The 15,690-nt window shown below is 39.0% G+C and overlaps 2 protein-coding genes and 1 pseudogene across 2 annotated transcripts in view; 2 read left to right on the top strand and 1 right to left on the bottom strand.

Moving 5' to 3' along the window:
* The window catches only part of LOC133991874 (protein NLRC3-like), a 29,645-nt pseudogene extending 16,021 nt beyond the window's left edge, over nucleotides 1-13,624 (top strand).
* LOC133991890 (uncharacterized) overlaps nucleotides 1-15,690 on the bottom strand; it is a 527,851-nt gene that overhangs the window by 407,578 nt on the left and 104,583 nt on the right. The gene's annotated exons all lie outside the window — the stretch shown is intronic.
* Nucleotides 1-15,690, top strand: part of LOC133991866 (NACHT, LRR and PYD domains-containing protein 14-like) — a 721,507-nt gene that overhangs the window by 702,765 nt on the left and 3,052 nt on the right. The window lies entirely within an intron of this gene.

Below are 15,690 nucleotides of genomic sequence, written 5' to 3'. Positions count from 1 at the left end.
GGAAACATCTTCAAATCCCACAGAGACTCTGTTGCTTTAAACTTTGATAAGAGTTGACATGTATCAGCAGTAAATCCATCAGTAAACTGATGAGTGAATGTCTCTGTTTCTGCAGTAATGATGTGTTCATGACTCTCAGCACTTTATTTCCTCTGTGTACTTGAGTGAAATCTGCAGAGGAAACACACTTGATAGTAAAAGTGTGTGCAGGTGTGTGAGCTTGGAGCTCAGTGTGTTCACTCCAACACGTTAACATGAGAGCTGAAAGGAAGCAAGCTACGCTGCACAGCTGTTCCACTTCTGGTCTGAACAGGACTGAAGTCCCTGCTGCTCTTTATACTGGATGTGCTGCATCACTGACTGACAGCTGATGAAGTGAGTCTCACTAAACAGTCATTTATCTCCTCTGTTCTTTCTTCTTCTCTCATCAGATGGAAAGATTACTGATCTCTGTTAGAGTGAGAGTGAACATCAAGGAGTGTTGAGAGAGGATCAGCTGGATCCTGATGATCCATCTGGAGTCTGGATCTGGATTTTGTCGTCTTCACTTAAGTCTCTTAACTGACTACAAACTGAACAGTTATCTCTGGATTTAGCTGAAGTCAGCACTTTACAGATTTGTTCTACATGAGCTGTTTGATGCAGAAAAGATAAAAACAGGTGTTATAAGTCAGACTGTGAGCCTGGGCTCATATTTATCAAGCGTCTCAGAATCACACTGGGAGTTAACGAGGACTAAAACTAATGAATGAAGCAGAAGAGAATTGACTGTGACTTTCAGCAGGAGAAGGATTACTGCTGGGAGCGAGTGAGACGTCGCTGTTTTACCACAGTCAGAGCAGCAGAGTAGAAATAATGATGACGTGTTGTAGTTTTCTCTCAGTCTCAGCAGGAAATATTAAACAGTGGTCATTTGGTATATTATGTGTATAGGCAGGTAACCAGGCAGGTAACTTACCAAGGTTATGGAACATGCAGGTCAAATCATATCCTGCTTCTGTTGATAACAACATCAAGCCTGTGCTGAAAAACTTTGTATTTTGATTCCAGTCTAAGTTTTGATGATCATATCAGCAGCTGGTCCAGTCCTGTTTTCACCATTAAAACATATTAAAATAATCTCTATAAAACTAACACAGAACACTGCTGCTGTCACACTTTAACTCAAACCAGGAACAGAGATCATATTGTTAAAGTAATGAAACATCAGATGGTTGTTTATCAGTTGTCAGGAGGAAAATGAACAAGTTGAAATAAGTGACAGTGAAAATAGTCTGGAGGAAATGTGAGCCTGTTAACAAAGCTCCAGCTGTTATGGTAAGCTACTCCCCAACTCCTCCCAGGTGTGTTTAATGTTAGAACAATGACTCTTTTACAACAAGATGGGATCCATCCCAGCATGCATCATAAGAGCTAGTAACCTCTTCATGCTGGTGACCCTCTACTGTGTGTCTCTACGATGTGATTCGACTCCAGACTGAACTTCTTCAGAATTATGACAATGTTCAAGTGTTTTATTTTGACTTTTTATTGAAATGTTTTTATATTATAACATCTTATATTTAACCCCATATGCTGAGTATTGATTGTAGAACTGTAGAAACATTAGCGCTTTAATTAGTTTGTAGTATTTCCTGCTTAGAGTTGATTTTAAGTAGTAACCTGTATATTTTTATGAGCATTTATTTTCTTATTTTTAATTATTATGGAGTATACTATGAAGTTTTAAGTATAATGCCTATATGTATATCTTTAATTGACTAGGCAGAATGTATTTACCATTAGTTAAGGCCACTGATGGATTGTTTTTGTTAAGTATGGTAAGCATATTTACTCTTTGATGGTCAGCCAATCAATAACTATATAATTTAAACTTGTAGGAGAGATCATGTGATCCAGCCCTATCACATCCTTTCCATCTTGTTTTCTACAGTAGTGCAGCATCTTGCTTGTATTGTACAACACTGCACACAAAGATAATGAGGAAAACAGATTGTGGACACAACTTAAATTAAAAACATGAAATATATCTTCTCCACTGTCCAACTCATTTTCTTGCTGTAATGATTCCTCCTGTTCATACTGACCATTAGAAGATCCCTTCATAATGTTTACAATGGAAGTGATGGAGGACTGATGGGAAAATACAAAACTCTTATTCATTGTATGTTCCTATAACCAGTAATACTAATGTCTTATATTCATTTTTACATTTGCATTATCAGTTTGCAGCATTATATTTGGTTTAGTGGTGATTGTACTTTTATATTATTTTAGTATGTGTTAGAATGGTTAGCGTGACTATTTTTAGGACTATAGTAATGATTAAAAGTGTATGCATTACACTTTTACATTCCACACTTGTAGAATAGAGGCCACAAAGCTAAAAGGTCAAGAAGCAGTACATTTCCATCCTGTGTTATGAACTGTTTTGACTAAGAGAATGTGATGGTCGCGGTGGTGGGGGAGAAAAAACTCACGACGGAGACAGCACGGGAGGGTTCCAGAGGAAAAACAGCCCACCACCTGGTGCCCTGATAACACTTGTTGACAAAGATGATTTGCTACTTTTGTATTAGTATAAAGCCTACTCAGGAGGACTGCCCTCTGAGCATTACTCTGTCCACGGTTTGTCGCTATGTATCTGTTGATTTGCTCCTTCTTGCAAGAATTAAAAGTAACTTGACTTTCGAACTTGGTTTCAGCCTCAGTCTTGTATTTAATTTTTCTATCAAGGACTAAACCCACAGTAACCCTCCTTCTGTGTAAACATGGATTTTAAAAGTTGATCTGAAGCTAATATGAAGCTTCAGTCGTCTGAATGAGTCAAACCTTCATTGTGTATTTTTCAATGTTACAGTGTTTTTAGTAGCAAAGTCTTTTTGTTATTATTCTTCCACCACAGCTCAACAGGAAACACTGTTCATCCACAGTCAGTATGAACAGGAGGAATGATTACAGAGAGGAAAATCTCTTATTGTTCATATGGACACCTGACTGCTGGTTTAACACACACTTGAACAATTGTTAACTTCTTTAAAGCTTCTTTTAGCTTTTCTACAACTAACAGCACGTGTGTTTTTAACTGTCTTTCTTACACAAACAAAAGAAGAAACAGCTTTTACCAGCTGACACTGCTGCTGATCTTTGTTTCTGTAGGAGGAACTTTCAGGTTCAGTTATTTACAGGAAACTATTAATACCTTTCAGAGTAAAGTTATATTTGTTGTGATGCATTTTCATAGTGTAACAGCTGGTTGTTATAGATTAATGAAGTTCGTCAAAATGTATTTTTATATTCCTTTATTATTTATTTTATTTACAAGCATTTAGTTTTTTTAAATTCTCATTTTCTTGTGAAAAAAGTTAATATTTTGTGTTTATCTATGCAAGGCTCCTTTTATTTGTTTAAATTCAGTTTCCTCCTTTGGCCAGTGGCGGTAAAAGTAAGTCAGTTTGACCCTGTTGCCGTTGACGACCGCAGCTTTGGTATGTACTGTAACTGCTCCGTGATGTAATCAGATATTAATCTATGAAACTGCCTTTATATAAACTAAGAACATGTTATAATATTTGAGTTGTCCTGTCATGTTTGTTTTAACTATCCCTGTGTCGCCGTTTTATTGTTTATTGTTTATTATTTCTGTCTTTTCTTTGAGTGAAGCTGCGCTAGCTTACTGAGTCCGTTAGCCGTTAGCCGTTATTAACCGTTGTGTCTCGCGCAGTACAGTTTGAGATGTAAAATGCTAATATGGCGACTGCTTCAGTGTGTTTATTTTATTCATTTTTAATGTGTAGGGAAAGGAGCTGTACAGCAGATTGTCACCACCAGCCGTTAATGTGTTTTATTTATTTATTATTCATCAGGTATGTTTGTATTTTCTGTCTTATTTTGTTTATTTTTTATAATGTGAAATATAGGTAGTAATTTCAAAAGGGGCCTTTGGGCAATATTGTTGAATTATTATTGTTCAGTTGGTCGCTGTTGTCGTTGACGACCGCAGATGTGAGCAAGTAGCTGTACAGCAGATAGTCACCACCGGCCATGTTGTTTTCTTTTTTCTTTTTTCTTATTCAACAGAGAGAAAGGTTGTTGAGTGGTCTCTTCAGTCTGCTGAGGTTGAGCCGGATAGACGGGGGTTACAATAGCACCATTTATTTTCATCTTGGTTATAGTGACAGTTATTATTTCAGGTAATACAAATAAGTGACAGATGGTTGACACATTCCAAGTTGATTGTGCGTCGATTAGTTAGTAATGCCTTAGAGCTCCAGTAAGGGGGGCGCTTCTCTACCTCAATACACCAGTGAAGTGGAGAGCAGTGTCCTGTGTTTTCATCCTTTTTATCTCACTATTTTGCCTGTTTTAAGGGCGCAATAAGAACGGTTCAGCTCGGAGTAAAGAGACGCTACATGTTGTAGATAATTGTTATTTTGTCATTGGTTGTCATTATGAGAGAAAGAGTTTTATTTGTTTATGTTGCTGAAGAGTTTCAAGCTAACTTGGTCACTGTGTAAACTGCTGTTGTCTTGACTGTTGTCCCTGTGTTTGTATTTGAGACTGTCACAGAGATATGGTGGAACTGTATGTCATTTAATACTTAATACACACTAGTGAAGTGGAGAGCAGTGTCCTGTGTTATCATCCTTCTTCTCTCACTATTTTGCCTGTTTTATGGGCGCAATAAGAACGGTTCAGCTCGGAGCAAAGAGACGCCACATCAGTCCAAACGTCCACTGAAGAGCTGCTGTCCTCCAGGATCACCTGCTTCAAAACCCCTGAGAGGACAGAGACACACAGAGAGGTCAGAGGTCACCTCAGGTCAGGTCTTATCTTAGTTTAGTTTGTTTCTTCCTCTCGTCTTTATGATCACATTCAGGATCCATACTTCCTGTCCTGAGAAGAACTGATGTGTAAAACCATTAAAATATTGTAATTTTGGTGATTACAGGTGGTCACTGAATACATTATTAATATTAGAAATTCAAAATCAATAGAAAGAGTTGGGATGAACTTCAGTGATGATCCATCATGTGATCTCCTCTCATCACGTTTAAAAGCAGCAGACAGATGAAAAGAACCAGGAGGAAAAACAGTAACTAATAAGATGAGGTCCATTATTACTGTCTGTTTTATTTAGTTTTTATTGAAGTTATTAGAGAAAATTCATTCACTTAGTTAAGTGTTTTTACTTCAATAGATATTCTGAAACATGACTGTAAGTGATGAACTGGAAAACTCACTGAAATTATCCTTAAAAATAAAAAGAGCTGAAACAATTAGTTGAATATATCAACTATTTTTAAAATGTAAATTACTCATTATTAAAATAAAACAATATCATCAATAAGATTATAAAGTTGATATTTTCAGTAATTGTTCAAGCAAAATGGTGGAAAAGTCTGTATGTTTGAGAAAAGAGTTGATCTGAAACACTTCAGTGCAAGAAAAACTGCACAAGTTTGAATTTGTTTTTATTTATCTCTGTAATATTATATACTTATTTGATCTTGATCATAATTACCGTTGCAACAGAGGCTACAGAATAGACGTCTGTCTATTAGCTAATATCAGCTCATCAGCAAGGTAGAAATAAAGCTGTGAGCAGGTTGAAGCCTGATGTTTGACTTGTAGTTTGTTTGTTTATCATCTTTTTAAATTGTATGTAAAGAACTTTGAAAGTTGTTATAAAAAGCACCGTAAAAATGTAGGTATTATTATTTTTTTTATTAACATTTTGAGAAATGTTACGTCCCCACAACACACACACACACACACACACACACACACACACACACACACACACACACACACACACACACACACACACACACACATACACGTGACTTCCATTAAAGAAAGAGGAACAAACAGACAGGAAGTTAAAGTTGAAAGTATTCAGTCAGACGCCATTTCACAGTCATCAGAGCAGAAGGAGGAAAACAGCAAGTCTGAGGCAGGTGAGTGTTAATATCAGGACTGTAAATAATGATTACTGTCATTATTGATCAATCTGATGATTATTTATCACATTAATTGTTTAGTTGATTAAAGTGTGTCAGAACAATATGAAATGATGAGTTTGAGGTGTTGAAACGTTGTTTCCTGTTGTTGTTTTCCTGGTTTGTGCGTCCTCACAGTGATGTAACGTGACTCACTGCTGCCTCTAAAAAGAGAGAAGTCACAGTTAAGAAGCACACACATGTTTATCTGAAGTCTGTTTGTTGGATTTAAACCAGAGTCAAAGTTTCTCTTTGTGATGACTAGAAAACACACATGGTTGTAGTTAAAGTCATGTAAACTAATAAGAAGGACTGGGTTTATTATACTGTGTATGTGTGTGTGTCTCCAGTGTTACTGGTTTACCTCTCAGACTCCAGAAGATGAAGAAAGGTCGTCCTCCATACTTCAGTAATGAACCTGGACCCTCAGACACAAAGTAAGAGACTGTTTCTACTGTAAACTGACCTGAAGATGATTCAGTTTAATATCATTTGATAATCTACATTACAACAATATCTGTTTTATAATTCTGTAAGTTTGTTAAAATTCAGTCTCTAATATTTAGTTCTTTGAGCATTGACTGCATTATTTCTTTGTTTATATCTTTCATTTAGTTAAAGAGTGTTTGATTGATGTTCTGAAATATGTATTAGTTGTTTGAACCAATATTTAATACAGGTTAAGTTGCAGAGGTCAGATTGTTTAGTTTTCTTTGTAGACATGAACAAGTTAATGTGACAGTCCAGCGTCAGGCAGCAGTGCCTTTAGTTTAACTGTCAGTAAATACATTATTATTATTTATTATTAATTATTATGTAAACATTATTTTTATGATTTGATATTTTTACACCACATGTCAGACTTTGTGTTCTCAAACATGTAATTAATTTAAACTTTATTTATATAAAATCTTCTTTATCACAGGTTACAAAGTGCTTTACAACATTTGTACAGAAAGAAACAGAGAATACAAATATAAAGTAAAAACATTCATAAATACATTCAGACATAACAAACATATGAACACAGAAAGCATACAGCAAGCAGTCACCATGCAGAGCTCACCCTTCAAGTTATTCAATGTTATAGAAAGGATTTCCTAACAAAGTGGGTTTTAAATGTTCTTTATTACAGTTAACAGACTCAGCTCATCTAATGGAGGGTTTACAAAGTCTGTGTAGACCTTATTAGTGATTAAAATAATGTTACAATTGATCCTGAACTTCACTGGCAGCCAATGCAGTGAGGTTAAAAAAGGAGTGATGTGAGATCTAAGGCCAGTCCTAGTTATCAGCCCAGCTGCTGCATTTTATATGAGCTGAAGATGAACCAGGGAACTTTAAGGCAGGTGGAAAGGACAGTGTAGAAGTAAAGATGAGATGAAATGAAGACATGAATGATACGTTCTGAGTCAGAGTCTGATAATAATGGTCTGATTTATGCAACACTGAAAAATGCCCTTTGTTGTATTTTCAGGTTTTGGTTTTCTTGTTGCTTTGTGTTTCCCTCCTGTGTTCCTGCTCTGCTCTCAGTGTTTCCGTCAGCCTATCAGCTCACAGACTGCTCTTGTATCTTCCCACCTGTTCCTTGTTTGATTAGTTCAGTTTGTATTTTCATCCTGGTTTTCACTTCAGATATTTCATATCTTTGTGTCCCTGTACAGAGACAGAGACAGGGTTGGTATTGGATTTACTAACAAGTCAAACTGTGTCTGTCCTTATTTACTAAAGGACTGCAGCAGCAGGTACAATGTTTGGTCTCATGTAATACAGACTGTGTCTTAACGTGTTCCTGTTCAAAGACACTAAATATGGGAGGAGGTCATGTAAATGTATAGAAACAGCCTGCTGCAGCTGATTCATCACTGCAGACTGACCACTGCAGCAGAGGAAACTGAGTCTGACATTTAACGTTTGGGAAAAGTCAAATGTGTCAAACTGTTGTATCACACTCACACAGAGAGAGAGAAACACTAATGAAAAGATGCATTATGAAGATATTTAGCAGAGCTCTCTGTTCAGCAGCACAACACAAAAGAGCAGCAGTCTGTTTCTGTTTGGCTCAGTTTCCTCCTGCTTATTGTTCCTGACTTTTAATGTCTCAGAGTAGCTTAAAGGAGCCTGTGTAGTTTTCTTGTTAACAGACTAAAGTCATGTTCACATTGACTTACTTACCAAAACACATTGGGCCAGATGCAAGAATATGTTCGTATTTTTTGTGAGGCCACGTCGGATTCACCAAACACTCGTATCACAAAGAAACAGTCGTAAATGACCTTCGTAAACATGATGAATCCCACCTGTTCTAAATGAACGCGCGTTCCCGAGAATAGTAAATTAACATGAATGACGCCCCCAAAATACCAAATAAGGACAGACAACCGGCAGGTTGTGGAGAAGCTCCATTCATGAAAATGGCACTAAAGACTAAAAATAAGAACTTTACGAGCTCTCAGACTGAGGTCCCACTCTCAGAAATAGATCAACAGAAACACATATTATTATTTAGTGTTAGTGGAATTAAAGGTCCTGAGAAAGACAAAGAATGAGGAAAAATGACCCGTGCTGTGAACGCTGTCTCAGCTGTTGCACCGTTACAGAAATAAAAACAAAAATGACTGAACATGAATTATGCCAGAGGATCTCATCAGCCAGGGAGTTAAACTATTACTTCAATAAGCAATATTTCAATTAAATGAATAAAATGTATTAATAAATAGGAGTTTATATTGTGGAAAAGTAGCTTTGTAGTTTCGGCAGCTAATATTTATATTGTACGCTTGCATTATATCATAGTTTCAATTGTCAATTCAAATGACTGATATATCTACCTAAATTGTTAAATAGCCTACTTCTTTATACTAAATAGCCTAATTATTTTACAAACAGAGTAATGTCATTATGATTATGGATTCAGAAGTGCAATTTAATGAATGGGACATAGTATACACTTGCTCATTGCATCCCCTGTAGTTCACACACATTACTCAGGGGTCTCTAAAATACTGACAATATAATATACACTCAGCCTGCAGATCGACATTATTCATTCCTCTGTTAAGTGGTAGTCAGCATACAGTGATGTTAAAAAGAAAATCCAAGTCAGTTGACTCCGAAGCTCAACTGCTGATGTTACACCTGCTGCCGGACTGCTGTCAGCACAGACCTGCTAACACCCGGGATGACAACGCAGGGCAAGCCGGCAGAAGAAGTTGGAGATGAGGGTACCCGTGTGGAGGTGTTATGTGTTCATTAAGTGATTATCATATCTTGCTTATAGTATATGATGTCAAACCCCCCCGCCCCCCCCCCGGAAACATTTGAGTTCCCCCAAAAGACATGATATCATTGGCACGCTGCCATTAGACAATTAGACAGTAACAGTCAGGTTTTATTGCTTTGGAGGACTGCAGGTTGGTTGTGTGCGACAGGTACGACAGGTCTGCACCACTCGTAAATTTTGTTCGTATCTAAGAGAAAATCCTAAATACGAGAACATTGGTGAATGCAGAAAATCCTCGTAAATCACTCGTACTCATGGTTTAAGAACGAATCTGTGCGTACGAGTGGTTCTTGCATCTGGCCCATTGTGTGTCTCCTTGTGGTCTAACTAATGTGTTGAATCCACTTCCCTCCTCATCAAACATCTATTTTCAATCCTGCATTGTTTACATCCATGTTTAGTAGCCTTTAGTCTTCTTCTTATTCTCTGCCTTTGCTGACACATTGTTGTCTCTGTCTAATTACTGTTGAACTCTTCTAATCTTACTACATATTATTTTATATCAAACTGAATGTGTTGAATCTCAGACCCTGAAGAACAAGAACAGTCTAAATACTGACAGTTTGGACTGTTTATGTGGGGAAAGAGCTGCATGCAGCTTGTGAGCTGTTGGTTGGCCTCCACTAATGTCATGTGTCATAAAGAATGTGTTCATGTCCACAGAGAGAGGAAGAGGAGGGCTGTTTCTGTGGAGGAGCAGCTGTCCTGCTGTTCTTTGTGTCAGGACGTCCTGAAGGATCCAGTCTCTACCAGCTGTGGACACTGGTTCTGCAGACAGTGCATCACCTCATACTGGGACCAGTCTACTTCATCAGGAGACTCCTCCTGTCCCCAGTGTGCAGAAAGATCCAGAACCAGACCTGGACTGCAGACAGACAGTCAGACCAGCACTGTACAAAGTAAGACTGAAGATCTGTCTTCTGATGTCATCATCTCTGAAAACAGGACAGGTATCTACCTCCTCTATCCTACTGAACATTAACAGTCACACTGATTTCTGTTTCATTCTACCTTTTTTCTTCTCTTTCAGCAGAAAGTGGTCTTCAGGAGGTTTTAGATGAACATCAGATCAGTCTGAGCAGCACATGTGAATGTGTGACTCAAGGAACTGATGAAGCAGGAAGTGAAGTCCTCCTCAACAGCATCTTCACTGAGGTCCACATCACAGAGGGACAGAGTGAAGAGGTTAATACCCAACATGAGGTGAGGCAGCTTGAAACAGCTTCCAAGATGAAGACCCTCCATGACGCTCCAATCAAGTGTCAGGACATCTTTAAAGTCTTACATGACCAACAGAAACACATCAGAGTGGTTCTGATGAATGGCGTTGCTGGCGTTGGAAAAACCTTCTCAGTGCTGAAGTTCACTCTGGACTGGGCACAGCGCTCCAACAACCAACATATCAGTCTGCTGATTCTGTTCTCGTTCAGGTCGCTGAACTTGATCAAAGATGAGCAGTACAGTCTGCTCATGCTGATCCATGTTTTCTATCCAACATTACAGAAGCTCACAGCAGAGAAGCTCGCTGTCTGTAAAGTTCTGTTCATCTTTGACGGCCTGGATGAAAGCAGACTTTCACTGGATTTCAACAACAGTGAGGTCGTGTCTGATGTCACACAGAAGTCATCAGTCAGCGTGCTGTTGACAAACCTCATCGAGGGGAAGCTGCTTCCCTCGGCTCTCGTCTGGATAACTTCCCGACCTGCAGCAGCCAATCAGATCCCTCTTTCATGTGTTAGCAGGGTAACAGAAGTACGAGGCTTCACTGACGACCAGAAGGAGGAGTACTTCAGGAGGAGATTCAGTGATGAAGAGCAGTCCAGCACAATCATCTCACACATCAAGACATCCAGGAGCCTCCACATCATGTGTCACATCCCAGTCTTCTGCTGGATCACTGCTACAGTTCTGGACCACATGTTGACTACAGATCAGAGAGGAGAGCTGCCCAAGACCCTGACTGACATGTACTCACACTTCCTGCTGGTTCAGACAAAGAGGAAGAAGAACAAGTATGATGAAGGACATGAGATGAGCCCACAGGAGATGACGGAGGCTGACAGGAACCTTCTTCTGAAGCTGGGGAGGCTGGCGTTTGAACAACTGGAGAAAGGAAACATCATGTTCTACCAAGAAGACCTGGAGCAGTGTGGTCTTGATGTCACAGAGGCCTCAGTGTTATCAGGATTTTGTACAGAGATCTTCAAAAGAGAGAGTGTGATCTTCCAGAAAACAGTCTACAGCTTTGTTCATCTGAGCATTCAGGAGTTTCTGGCTGCAGTCTACATGTACCACTGTTACACCAGCAGGAAGACAGAGGTACTGAAGGACTTCCTGAGAGAATCAAAACAAAAGTCTGTCCTCAAGAACTTTTCAGTTTATTTCAGAAACAACCCACCTGACAGTGATCATGATTTTACATCTCTGGATGTCTTCCTGAAGAGAGTCATGGAGAAATCTCTCAGAAGTAAAAATGGCCACCTGGACCTGTTTGTCCGCTTCCTTCATGGCCTCTCTCTGGAGTCCAACCAGAGTCTCTTAGGAGGCCTGTTGGGTCAGACAAACAACAGTCCAGAAACCATCCAGAGAGTCATCAATAACCTGAAGGAGATGAACAGTGGTGATATCTCTCCTGACAGAAGCATCAACATCTTCCACTGTCTGATGGAGATGAACGACCGCTCAGTGCATCAGGAGATCCAACAGTTCCTGAAGTCAGAGAACAGATCATGGAAGGAACTCTCTGTGTTTGACTGCTCAGCTCTGGCCTACATGCTGCAGATGTCAGAGGAGGTTTTGGATGAGTTTGACCTGGAGAAGTACAACACATCAGAGGAGGGACGACTGAGACTGATCCCAGCTGTGAGGAACTGCAGAAAGGCTCGGTAAGTCCAGATGTGATTAACATTATAAATCAGTGTAGATAAGTAATTTAGTTCAAATATAAATAATGTAAAATTCTTATTGTTAAAATAGTGCTCTACTTGTTTATAGCTGAATTCATCTTTTTGGACAGTCACACACACAGTCACACACACACACACACACACACACACAGAAACACACACACACACACATGAAGACACATACATGCACACACAGTAGAGTATAGTAGAGTCGAGTAGTGCTAGAACGGTGTAGTGGAAAAGCGCCATTATATTGTGTTGGTCACAGAAAAGGAAGTCGACAGCGTCTAAATATTTAATGACATTCATATTTAATGATGTACAGGCTGAGGTGTAATTTCCTCTGGGGACGGGGGGGTCATGTCCCCCCCCCCCCCACACACACACACACTTTTCAAAATCTGAGTTAGGGTTAGGGCTGAAGTTAGCTTCTGCAGTTAAGGGGAAATTTAAGGGAACCTTAACTTACATTGTTGAGCGACCGATCCTCAGTTTTTCCCCACTTTTTACTGTTATAATAGCGTGTCAGTCATTAGGGTTTTTTATGTGAACAGGTGTAATATTGTCAGGTCATTAGTTTCATTAGTGTTTGTGAACAGTCAGTAAATGTAGCTGCTTATGGATGTGAACCTGACAGCAGCAGGTAGCAAAGAGAGATGATCTTTCTCAACTGGAACTGTTCACTGAGTTGAACTGAGTCTAAATATCCTGCAGTCACATTAAAAATAGTGGACAGTAAAAGTGGTTTTCTAATCAAGATGTCCTCATGTTAACTTTGTGGAGACAGACATGGGATGAGATCACACAGACACACTGTGCACATTATGGAAGCCTCAATGTAACTCCATGTTCTCTCCTTCATCTGCAAGATTAAAGCAAAACAAAGATTAAAAGTCTGCAGGTATGAGAGAGAGTGATGAGAATGATTGTTTCATTCAAGCACAGTGAGACAGCATCAGCTGAACTGGGAGTGTTCTGGTAGCTTACTGGTCTGTGCTTTGATTCTGGTGGTGGACCTTTGTTGCATGTCATTCTCTGTCTCTCTCTCCTCTTGTTTCCTGTTTATCTCTCAACTGTCCATTAAAGGAATAAAATGCCTCAGAAAAAAAGATGATCTGAACCACTGATGTGAAGATCAAATGTTCATCAAAATAGTGAATGTCAAACTGTTTGATCATCAAATGCATGAAGTAAATATAAAGTGTCCTCTTTCATGATAACATATGTTGTAATATATGTGTCATTACAGACTTCCTGGCTGTGGACTCTCAGAGACTCACTGTGAAGTTTTGGCCTCAGCTCTGAAGTCCAACCCTCATCTGACAGAACTGAACCTGAGTGGAAACAAACTGTCTGATTCATCAGTGAAGCGTCTGTCTGCTGGACTGGAGAGTCCAAACTGTAGACTGAAGACTCTGAGGTCGGTTCACTGACTGTAGCTTTGGTAGATTTTTTTATATATTCAATTCTAATCCTTCAGTGAAATTTCAAATGTTTGGTTCATAATTTTCAGGATTTGCTGAACACAAATCTGTAGAATGTAAATGTTTTCAGGAATTTAAAATCCACAGTCTTGTTGTGAGTAAAAATGACTTCCAGAGTTTAAACTAATATGAGGCTTCAGCAGTCTGAGTTCCACATATCAAGTAAGTATGTTTGTGTTTCTTCAGTGTTTCCTTGCTGAGCTGCAGTGTAGGCATCCAAACCCTCATATTAGCTTCAACTGAACTTATTACACACACACAGAGTCTCACAAGTAGAGAATAGTCATCTAATCATCAAACTGGTTCAGTAATGTAAAATAAAGTTTGCTAACATGAACCAACATTAGCCTCCGTAAACTACTGGTCATAGAGACTAAACCCCTGAGTGTGTTGAACCGAGCAATGGAGCCTTTTATTTCTCATCAATTCATCTTTTTATTGTAAAGAGGGAAGTGGTGTTACTTGGTGTTGTACTGAAGTCTTTCTGATATTCTGTTGGTCACAGAAAGAAACTCTCAGCTGTTTTCTCTCTTGTTGGTGTAGAGAAGAGTAGTAGCAGGAAATGCACAGAGGTCTGATCAATATATAAGAGCAGAATGGCAGAAATCAGCCTGTTTAAAGAGATCTGATACACATTAAGCTCAATGTTATATTTTTAATGCTGATACCCTGATAACATCTTTCTGATGACATCATGTTAAAATAATTCAACCTTATTGGTTTGTTCATTGTGTTTGTGCTGAATCAGTTTTTCAGATTCTCAGAAAAGAAAGTAAACAACTAAACGTCTAAATATTTAATGAGATTCAAATTTAATGATGTACAGGTGTAATATTGTCAGGTCATTAGTTTCATTAGTGTTTGTGAACAGTCAGTAAATGTAGCTGCTTATGGATGTGAACCTGACAGCAGCAGGTAGCAAAGAGAGATGGTCTTTCTCAACTGGAACTGTTCACTGAGTTGAACTGAGTCTAAATATCCTGCAGTCACATTAAAAATAATGGACAGTAAAAGTGGTTTTCTAATCAAGATGTCCTCATGTTAACTTTGTGGAGACAGACATGGGATCAGTTCACACAGACACACTGTACACATTATGGAAGCCTCAATGTAACTCCATTTTCTCTACTTCATCTGCAAGATTAAAGCAAAACAAAGATGAAAAGTCTGCAGGTATGAGAGAGAGTGATGAAAATGATTGTTTCATTCAAGCACAGTGAGACAGCATTAGCTGAACTGGGAGTGTTCTGGTAGCTTACTGGTCTGTGCTTTGATTCTGGTGGTGGACCTTTGTTGCATGTCATTCTCTGTCTCTCTCTCCTCTTGTTTCCTGTTTATCTCTCAACTGTCCATTAAAGGAATAAAATGCCTCAGAAAAAAAGATGATCTGAACCACTGATGTGAAGATCAAATGTTCATCAAAATAGTGAATGTCAAACTGTTTGATCATCAAATGCATGAAGTAAATATAAAGTGTCCTCTTTCATGATAACATATGTTGTAATATATGTGCCATTACAGACTTTGTGACTGTGGACTCTCAGAGACTCACTGTGAAGTGTTGGCCTCAGCTCTGAAGTCCAACCCTCATCTGACACATCTGGACCTGAGCTTCAACAAACTGTCTGATTCATCAGTGAAGCGTCTGTCTGCTGGACTGGAGAGTCCAAACTATAGACTGAAGACTCTGAGGTCAGTTCACTGACTGTAGCTTTGGTAGATTTTTTTTCTATATATTCAATTCAAATGTTTTGTTCATAATTTTAAGATTTGCTGAACACAAAGCTGTAGAATTTCAGCCGCTTGTATCCGCGATCTTATCCTTTCGGTCACTACCCAAAGCTTGTGACCATAGGTTAGGGTTGGAACGTAGACCGACCGGTAAATTGAGAGCTTTGCCTCCAGGCTCAGTTCCTTCTTCACCAGGACAGTCCGGTGCAATGCCCGCATCTCTGCTGACGCCGCACCAATCCGCCTGTCGATCTCCCGCTCCATCCTACCCTCACTCGTGAACA

The sequence above is a fragment of the Scomber scombrus genome, chromosome 12 (genome assembly GCF_963691925.1).
Source record: "Scomber scombrus chromosome 12, fScoSco1.1, whole genome shotgun sequence".
Classification (NCBI taxonomy): Eukaryota; Metazoa; Chordata; class Actinopteri; order Scombriformes; family Scombridae; genus Scomber; species Scomber scombrus.
This window is presented reverse-complemented; position numbering and strand designations above follow the sequence as displayed.